At 43.3% G+C, this 9,852-nt stretch overlaps 1 long non-coding RNA gene across 1 annotated transcript; it reads right to left on the bottom strand.

Annotated features, from left to right (window-relative positions):
- Nucleotides 1–5,078: 5,078 nt before the first annotated feature.
- On the bottom strand, nucleotides 5,079–5,482 carry LOC143723646 (uncharacterized). The gene is made up of 3 exons (XR_013197157.1): nucleotides 5,424–5,482; nucleotides 5,223–5,329; nucleotides 5,079–5,133 (listed from the first exon to the last, which is right to left on the bottom strand). It is a non-coding gene; the product is annotated as an uncharacterized LOC143723646 (long non-coding RNA).
- Between the last annotated feature and the right edge of the window lie 4,370 nt (nucleotides 5,483–9,852).

Here is a 9,852-nt window from a genome sequence, read left to right as displayed (position 1 = left end):
ACTGGATTGGCTGCTTTGAGGCTAGACCCACCCCCTAACCAGACAGCTTTTGGGGCACTGAGCAAATAGACTTAAATCAAAAGTTATTTCATTGGTAAACTTGAAATTTATCCCACCCAAAACCCTTTCAGCAAAAGTACTTTATTGGTTAGATTTAAAATATATCCCTCCCAAAATCCTTACATGTGAGTGATTAGACTGGTTACAGGCCAGGTGGGCATATAGAAAAAAAAAAAAAAAAAAAAAAAAAAATATATATATATATATATATATATAGTTTAACCAATAATTGATTGTTTGTCTTTAAAAGGGGACATTTTTAAATAATATCTAAAACATACACAGTTGGAAAACAACAATTTCAAAAGAAAACAACATTAAAGAATAATTGTAATTAAAGATTTCATACAAATTAGATGATGTGTTCCAGTCTACTCCAATCCTCACTGTAGCTTCTGTGTGAATCCACATCAACAACATCTTCCTCATCTTCTCACTTAAAAAAGTTGGCTTAAAAACGACCCAACAGCTAACCCAATGGTGGGTTGATATAGCACCGACCTATTGTTGGGTTATTTTAACCCAATAAATTAGGTAACTAGTTTTACCCAATAAATTGGGTTACAAATAACTAATCTGTTGGGTTATTTGGCCAAAATACTTTAATCAACCTATTATTAATATTAATTATAATTACTATTTTTGCCATGTAAACAAATAACTCACAACTTTAGTAAATTAACAATGCTTTATTTACATTCAATTAGACATTGCATTCAAAAGTTATTGTTGCAATTGTTTTGATGTACTTACCTAAAGGTAAGAAATTGTTTCAATAAATAAAATAAAAAAAGTAATGCAATTATAAACTGCCTCATAAGGCGACGTGTTGAGGGAACACCTCCAGACTAAGAATATTAATGTTAAAATTAATTTAGAGTTATGTTTTAAGTTCTAAGAAACATGGAACACAAAAACACAAATAAACAGTTGTAGTCAAGTCAAGTCACCTTTATTTATATAGCGCTTTTTACAATACAAATTGTTTCAAAGCAGTTTACAGAGATAACAGGAAAGTAAAGTTGTAATAGTATTGTTAAATTCAAAATTAAATGTTAAATGTCCGCAACTAAGCAAGCCAAAAGCCAATGGCGAATAAAGGCAAAAAAAGGCGACAGTGGCAAGGAACCAAAACTCCATCAGGTGACCGAGTGGAGAATAAAACCTTAGGAGAACCCAGGCTCAGTCAGGGGGCCAGTCCTCCTTTGGCCAACAAACGAACAGTGTATGATTATGATTTAGGCGGCATAATAGGTCAGAAGTCAGATTGGATCAGAACTTTCACAATATTTATTCAGTTCATCTGATTAGTGGTCGGAGTCATCACGCCGGTATGGAGATGAGTTTGTTGAGGTGTCCATGAGGCCTTCACAGTGTTGATGAGGCTGGCACTTCAGGGATGCGTTGTCATCGTGTCCATGTGATGGTCCTTCCTCAGATCTGGATACGGCCTGGATCTGGCAGTTTGCGGTAAACCTTGGGATAAAAAGAGAGACTAATATTAGCCTAGACGCCATCCTTCTTATGATGTACTAAGTACATCAGGATTTATCGGAAGTGTTCCAGGTTCCAGCTGATCTAAACTATGCAGCCTAACATTGAATTATAGCAATCTATAATGTGTTATGTGAATGCTAAGCCAAAGAGATGTGTTTTTAGTCTAGATTTGAACTGACAGACTGTGTCTACTTCCCGGCACATGTTAGGAAGATTGTTCCAAAGTTTAGGTGCCAAGTAGTAAAAGGATCTACCGCCAGCAGTTGATTTTGATATTCTAGGTATTATCAACTGGCCAGAATTTTGAGATCGCAATAGACGTGAAGGACTATAATGGGTTAAGAGCTCGCTCAAATACAGGGGAGCAAAGTTTACATTTAGTCCTTTGTAAGTAATCAGCAATATTTTAAAATGTATATGATGTTTAATAGGGAGCCAATGCAGTGTTGACAGAACCGGGCTAATATGGTCATGCTTCCTGGTTCTGGTAAGAACTCTAGTGGCTGCGTTTTGGACCAGCTGTAGTTTGTTTATTAAGCGTGCAGGGCAACCACCCAGTAGAGCATTACAATAATCTAGCCTTGATGTCATGAACGCATGAACTAATTGTTACGCATTTGTCAATGAGAGCATATGACGTAATTTAGATTTAGATTCCATTAAGATGGAAAAATGCGCTTTTACAGATACTAGACACGTGACTTTCAAATGAGAGATTGGTATCAAAGAGCACACCCAGGTTCCTAACTGACGACGAAGACTTAACAGAGCAGCCATCAAGTGTTAAACAGTATTATTGGATATTACGTGTGGAAGTTTTTTGTCCAATAATTAGAATCTGTGTTTTTTCAGAATTTAGTAGTAGGAAATTACTAGTCATCCAATTTTTTATATCAGCTATGCATTCGGTTAATTTTGTGAATTGGTAAGTTTCGTTAGGTTTTGAGGAAATATAGAGCTGAGTATCATCAGCATAACAGTGAAAACTAATTCCATGTTTCCTAATGATATCTCCTAATGGTAGCAAGTACAGAGTGAACAGCAGCGGTCCTAGTACTGAGCCTTGTGGTACGACATACTGAACTTTTGACCGATAGAGTGCCGATAGTTATGACGTCAATTTGTAGGACAACTCGGAAGTTAGCGGTGCATGGGTTCCCTCGATCGAAAAGCTAGGCATTTTCCCCATAGACTTTTGGAAAATCGCAAAAAATAAGATCTGTGTTCAACAAAGGGTTGTGACCCTTACACGTTTTGTCTATCAAGATAATCTTTACAAGTTAATCCAAAATTTATACATTCTGAAGCCTATATAAAGTTTTAAAAACCACAAGCAAACACAATAAAGTTTAAAAAACCACAAGCAGGCTATAACTGGGGGGTTTTATGTCATAGATCAAAACGTGAAAATATTTAGAGGCTTTGTTAACCACAGACCTTTAAAAAAAAAAACATTAAAAAAACCCATAGACTTTAGGGCGAGAGAACCGGAAGTGCTAAAATGCTAACTCACTTCCGCGTTTTGGCCTACAAAGTGACGTCATAACTTTGGCACTCTACGGAGGAAAGATAGCTGGCAGGGTTTTTAAAGCAACATCTCCAAGAGTGTCTTTACATAAAACAGAAAGAACAATGGATTAATCTTTAAACAAGTGCATTATATTATAGACAAAATATTATAACTTGACATGAAAGTACAGAGCTGTTGTGCAGGATTTTCTCACCAGAAGAAATGTTAGTCTGAACAGGAAGAAGATCCAAGGCTCTCTTCTCAGTCCTGCAATATGAAAGGATTCGCTGAGATGCATGTCCCCAAATTTCAAAAAGTTTATCTTTGGCATGTGGGTATAAAATACCAAAGTCCTGAGCAATCTAAAAATTAATAAAGAAAAAGAAAAGTTAAAATCACACCAACACCTCATATGTAAGGGATTATGTAGAGATAATGTAATGTTTGTAATGTAATGTAATGTAATGTACATTACATTACATTGTAATGTAATGTTTGTTATAGTGAATACAACCCCGACAGGCTGATTATGACCCCGACGTGAAGCGGAGCTTGAATCAGCCTGAAGGGGTTGTATTCGCTATAACAATCGCCTCGCAATATCCTGCTTATTACATGGCTACCTACCAAATAAATCAATAATTTGACACAAAATATTGATTTAAAAAGGAGTTTATTGATTTAAAAACGATTGTATTGCTTCCGCTAAAGAAAATAGTCTGTTCCGTATCTACGGTAAGAATCCTGCGTCCATGGCAACGCTCTGTTTTTCATGACAACGGTGTGTTATACTTAGCAGCGGTCTGTTATCAAGAAATAACAGACCGCATTCTACATTAGAATTCAACCAAGCCATGTAATAAGGTGCAGTAACAATGAAAGTATGGACATCTGTTTATCAATATAAATATATATTATTATATTTTTTATTATTTATATTATTATTATTATAATATAGAGCTTCTGCAATTGCCATGTATTGTGGTAACTGACCTCCATATAAAATGTCCTTTTACTACTATGTGTCATTTAAAAAGTAATAAGTTAAAGTTTATTATAAAGGAATAAAGTCGCAACCAACCGTCATTTTATTTAATGGGCATGTGGCGATCTGAAAAGTGTTATGTAACTCAACTGACTATTGTAATAACTTACTATCTTATTGAGTAGTTATCTTTTTTAACTTTTAATCTTTATAGAGTTGTCTAGATAAAACGTTTTTTTTTTTTTTTAAGGAGGGTCCGGTCGCATTTTCTTTAGGTCCGAAAAAAAGGACATGTCCGGGAAAAAGAGGACGTATGGTCACCCTAGTTTAACACTGTAGTATTTTAAATTCACACTGAAGTTGGGATAGCCCCATAGTGTTTATATCTATGGGATAGCCCAAGTAAACATTTGTGCTACAATGTAGGCCTTTATATAACACAGCATACCTTCTTCCTGTAAGTGACTGCGATACTGGATGGATGGACCAGGCTTCCGCTGCCTCTTGAAGCCGAGCGCGCCGGTTAATATCTGAAAATATTAATAACTTTCCCAAAAAGTATTGGAAAGAACATAGAAAGTTAGGAAGAGTATCACAACCGAGTAGGCTACTAAGAAATTGGCTGGCTATATGGCCATATTGGTGTCGTTAATCGCAGATAGCGGACAAAAAGCAGTCATACAGGGGAGATATAAACATAAAAATAGTTGGCCGAACATTTAGAACGAAAAACGGCAATAATACTATGAAAGAGCTTAAAGTCATGTTATAACGAAAAAAATAAAATAACATAGGCTACAATATGCATACTGTGTAGTGTAATATTAACTCACCCGTGTAACGTTATCTTCTGTCAGCTGTGGTGGTCAACCGTTGAAATTTGAATTTCAACCTAACGGGCTGCGTTGTTATAGAAACAACCAATGTTTCCGAATAACCCAACAGAACGACCCACTATTTTTAACCCAGCTATTGGGTACACAAAATAACCCAACGTTTTTTAGAGTGTTACATTGAGCTCCATTATTTCTGTCCTTCACAGTGGTCTTTCTGTGTTTGTCTCTGTTGACCTCTGCAAAAACTGCAAAACAACATAATGTAACCACTGAAAATACAACAAAATAATGTCCCATTTAAGAAGACTTACATCATGTCAGTTTCTAAACATACTGTTTGTTGTCTCACTTTGTCTTTTTTGCCACAACCTTGATTGAGAGTTTCAGCTGGGCCTACCTGAGATGAATCTACGAATACTTCTTCATGGCCTCATTATAAATCTTGCAGGATACATAAAAGACATACAATATGTTTAGTAACAGAAAATATTTTTTTGGATAGGTAAAACAATACACAAATGGATATTAAAACAACCTTCTGAACTTCTGTTACTGTTTATTATCTCTGAAGATTAGTTGACCCACTTTTGTGTGTAGGATACTGTGAAAAGTTTACCTGAGAAAAAATACTAAAAAAATCTATACATATAATAGCCTATATTTAATTTTACACATATATTAGTTTTACACAATATAGACAATCAGTCTTACCTGCATTGTGCATTATGTTGAAGTGGATTTTTCTCCGAACTCTGCAGGATTACAGTGTTTCAGTCTGTACCTGTTGGTGAGTTTGAACGACTCCTCGAGAAGTGTGAAATGACCGGAGATCAGTTAAAATACAAAAGTCTTTGCAGCATGGGGGTGGGGTGGGTGTGTGTGTGTGTGTTTGTGTATGTGGGAGGGGGTCATTTATGAAGAGTTAAGATATATGGAAGACCAGCTGTTTGACACACTTTTTACATAAAATATTTCTCAGGGGGGATATATTTTGAAAGTATGATTGTTAGTTTATAATTATTCATATATAAACACTCTTTGCTAGTTTTGACTAACAATAACATCTCGGTTATATATGGTAACCCACCTTCCTTGAAAGAGGGAACGAAGACGTTCGTCGGAGGGATCCGACAGAAATGGGATCTTCGTAGAGATACAAATCTACTTCGAGAGAAACTAAACGAGCCAATGCACATTGGCATGCGATAATTGTGCCAGCTGCTTCTATCACGCAGTGCGGGTATATAATGAGCAGCAGGTGCAATGCATCTTTGGTTTTCGCTGAGGACCCGAGCCAGGGGCCCAGCCGTCTGCAGCGATGGTACGATAACATGGCGATGGGACGAACATCTCCGTTCCCTCTTTCAGGGAACATGGGTTACCATACGTAACCGAGAAGTTCCCAACGTTCGTGGGAGGGATCCGACAGAAATGGGATCCCTACCAACACGCCATGTTGTTGGCCCTTCCAGTGCCCTGCATAAGCTTTACTTCTCTCCCTTTATTAGGGGCAGAAGCTTATGCGGGGAGTCCTGGCCACTGATGTTCTGCAAGACCCACTCAGTGAGAACATTGGATAACACTGCCTTTCCCTTCTGCTGGTCTCCATAACAGACGAAGAGCTGGTCTGAGGTCCTAAAGCTTTGCTTTCTGTCCACGTATAACTGCAAGGAGCGAATGGGACAGAGAAAAGCCAGGGCTGGGTCTGCCTCCTCCCAGGGCAGCACTTGCAGGTTCACTACCTTGTCTCTAAAGGGCGTGGTAGGAACCTTGGGCAGATATCCAGAGTCATCGGGTCCGAATACAAGGCACGATTCGTTGACTGAAAACGCTTGCAGGCCCCCTACCCTCTTGATAGAAGCCAGCGCCGTCAGGAGCACTGTCTTTAGTGACCGGATATTTTGCTCTGATGACTGCAGCGGTTTGAAGGGAGGTCTCTGCAGTGCGCTGAACACCAGAGACAGGTCCCAAGAGGGTATAGAGGGAGGACGAGGCGGATTTAGTCTCCTTGCCCCCCTCAGGAACCTGATGATCAGGTCATGCTTTCCCAATGACTTACCTTCAACTGCATCGTGATGCGAGGCAATAGCGGCGACATACACTCGCATACATTCGCTCCAACCCATGGAGTTTCAAGAGGTCAGGACGCGGGTGCCATAGGGTGTCCCTTCTCTGAGAAAGCAGGTTCTTCCTCAGGGGAATTGGCCGGGGAGGGACTGTCGCGAGTAGTACTTGTTCCGGGAACCAGGTCCGGTTGGGCCAATAGGGGGCCACTAACAGGACCTGCTCCTTATCCTCCCTATCTTTGTACAAGGTCTGTGCTAGATGGCTCACTGGGGGAAACGCATACTTGCGTAGGTCCCAGGGACAGTTGTGTGCCATTGCATCTGTGCTGAGGGTTCTGTTGGTAGGGAGAAGAACAACTGGTAGTGTGACATGTCCAGGGAAGCAAACAGATCTACCTGTGTGGCCCCGAAGCACCTCCAAATCAGCTGGACCACCTGGGGATGGAGTCGACTCTCTCCTGGAAGCGTAAGCTGTCGTGAGAGCTCGTCGGCCGCACGATTGAGCTTGCCAGGGATGTGAATGGCACGAAGTGACCTCAGATGCTTCTGACTCCATTGGAGGAGATGGCGGGCGAGTTGCAACATGCGACGGGAGCACAAACCACCTTGTCGGTTGATGTACACAACGAGGGCAGTGCTGTCCATACGGACCAGTACATGCTTGTCTCGAAGCGGCACCTTGAAGCGGCTGAGCAAGACGTACTGCTAGCAACTCAAGGCAAATAATATGCCAATGCAGCTGAGGCCCCATCCACAGAACCAAAGCTGCATGCCCGTTGTACTTGGCCCCCAGGCCGGTGGCAGAGGCATCCGTGAAGACCACAGCATGCCCTGGACACTCGTTCTGGATCACGGGCTGAAGGTTTGAAGGTTTGTCGGCACGTGCTGCTCTGCCAAACCCATCTAGGAACCCGGCCGTAAAGACCGTGTTGAAGTGGCCTCATATGAAGCAACCCGACCTGCATTACTGTGACTGCGGATGCCATATGTCCTAGGAGCCTCGGCAAAAGTTTCAGTGGGGCTGCTTTCCTGCGTCTGAACGAATTCAAGCAGTCCAACACCGACTGGATGGTTGACCGAGTCCAGCTCCATACCGAAATAAGAGATCCTCTGCGCAGGGGAGAGTTTGCTCTTGTTCCAGTTGACCCGAAGTCCCAACAGGCTGAGTCGCCCGAAGAGAAGGACTTTGGACTGATACGCCCAACCCTCAAAAGCAAAAAGCAGGAAGGGCCTGTGTCGAGGAAGAATCGAGACGTGAATGTACGCGTCCTTCAGGTCGATCGCTGCAACCCAATCTTGGGGACGGATGCGTTCGAAAATGCATTTCTGCGAGAGCATTTTGAATGGGAGCTTGTGCAGGGCCCGATTCAAAACTCCCAGGTCCAAGATTGGCCATAACCCACCGCCTTTCTTGGGTACAATGAAGTAGTGGCTGTAGAAACCTGTCTTCATATCAACTGGAGGGACCGGCTTGATCGCGTCCGTCGGACTTCGATCTCTGCCCTTAAGACAGGAGCACCAGTAGCCATCACTGTGGTAAACCGGATGCCCATGAACTTGGGAGGGCGGCGGGTGAACTGAATCGCATAGCAGAGTCTGATGGTGCAGATGAACCAGTGGGATGGTCTGGGGAGCACTAGCAAGGCTCCAAGAGACTGTACCAACGAGACCAACGGAACCACAGACGTACCACGCAGGGGCAGTGAGGTGGAGGACAGGGACCCGACCCAAGAGGCACTGAGGTGGCTCGGAGTGGGGTCTGGGTGTGCGGTGCAACACTCACCTGGCTCCACGGGCGGACAGAGGATGCGTGGGAAGGCTTGACTGGGCTCTCGAACCGCATGCTGCTGTCCGCCGGTGATTGCAGAAGGGGATCAGAGTGGGTTGGTTTCGTAACGGCGCACACTGTCGACCTCCCCTTCTTGTGAAGAGGGGAACGAGAGTGATGAGGCATAGCGTTGTGCACTGTCTGTCACGTGACAACTAAAAAAAACTAGGTGAGGACTTAATTGCAAAAGAATAGTGATTTATTTAATAAAAGAAACATAAAGTAAAACAAAAACCCACAAGGGGGAAAAACATAATATAAAACAAAACAACAACTTCAAAATCAAACATACCGGAGGTCACGGGAAAACAGGAGACGTATACAAAACATTAGACAACGATCCGACAAAGACTGCAAACAAGAGGAGACTTAAGAAGGGAACAAATCAAGAGGGGACAGGTGGAAGAACTCAAACAATAATCAGGTAACGAGGGGGAGGGATCAGACAAGGACAAGAGCACATGGCCCACAATAACAAAACACCCATGTGCAACACAAGACAGGACAGGCATGTGACATTACCCCCTCCCTACGGAGCGGCTACCAGACGCTCCATAAGACCAGGGCAGGGCGGGACGGGAGGGAAACACCAGGGCGGGACGGGAGGGACAGACCAGGGCGGGACGGGAGGGAAAGACCAGGACGGGAGGGACAGACCAGGGCGGGACGGGAGGGACAGACCTCCAGACCAGGGCGGGATGGGAGGGACAGACCAGGGCGGGACGGCAGGGACAGAACGCTTAGTCCTGGGAGGCCAGGGCGAAGCACACAGTCCATCGGGCGGCCAGGGCGAAGCAGACAGTCCATCGGGCGGCCAGGGCGAAACAGACAGTCCATCGGGCGGCCAGGGCGAAGCAGATAGTCCATCGGGCGGCCAGGGCGAAGCAGATAGTCCATCGGGCGGCCAGGGCGAAGCAGACAGTCCATCGGGCGGCCAGGCCGAAGCAGACGACCCATCGGGCGGCCAGGGCGAAGCAGACGACCCATCGGGCGGCCAGGGCGAAGCAGACGACCCATCGGGCGGCCAGGGCGAAGCAGACGACCCATCGGGCGGCCAGGGCGAAGCAGAT

The sequence above is a fragment of the Siphateles boraxobius genome, unplaced genomic scaffold (genome assembly GCF_051911475.1).
Source record: "Siphateles boraxobius isolate OS27281-9 unplaced genomic scaffold, OSU_SipBor_1 7, whole genome shotgun sequence".
In the NCBI taxonomy this organism is placed as follows: domain Eukaryota; kingdom Metazoa; phylum Chordata; class Actinopteri; order Cypriniformes; family Leuciscidae; genus Siphateles; species Siphateles boraxobius.
The sequence above is the reverse complement of the archived record's forward strand: the minus strand, read 5'-3'. Positions and strand labels throughout refer to the sequence as shown.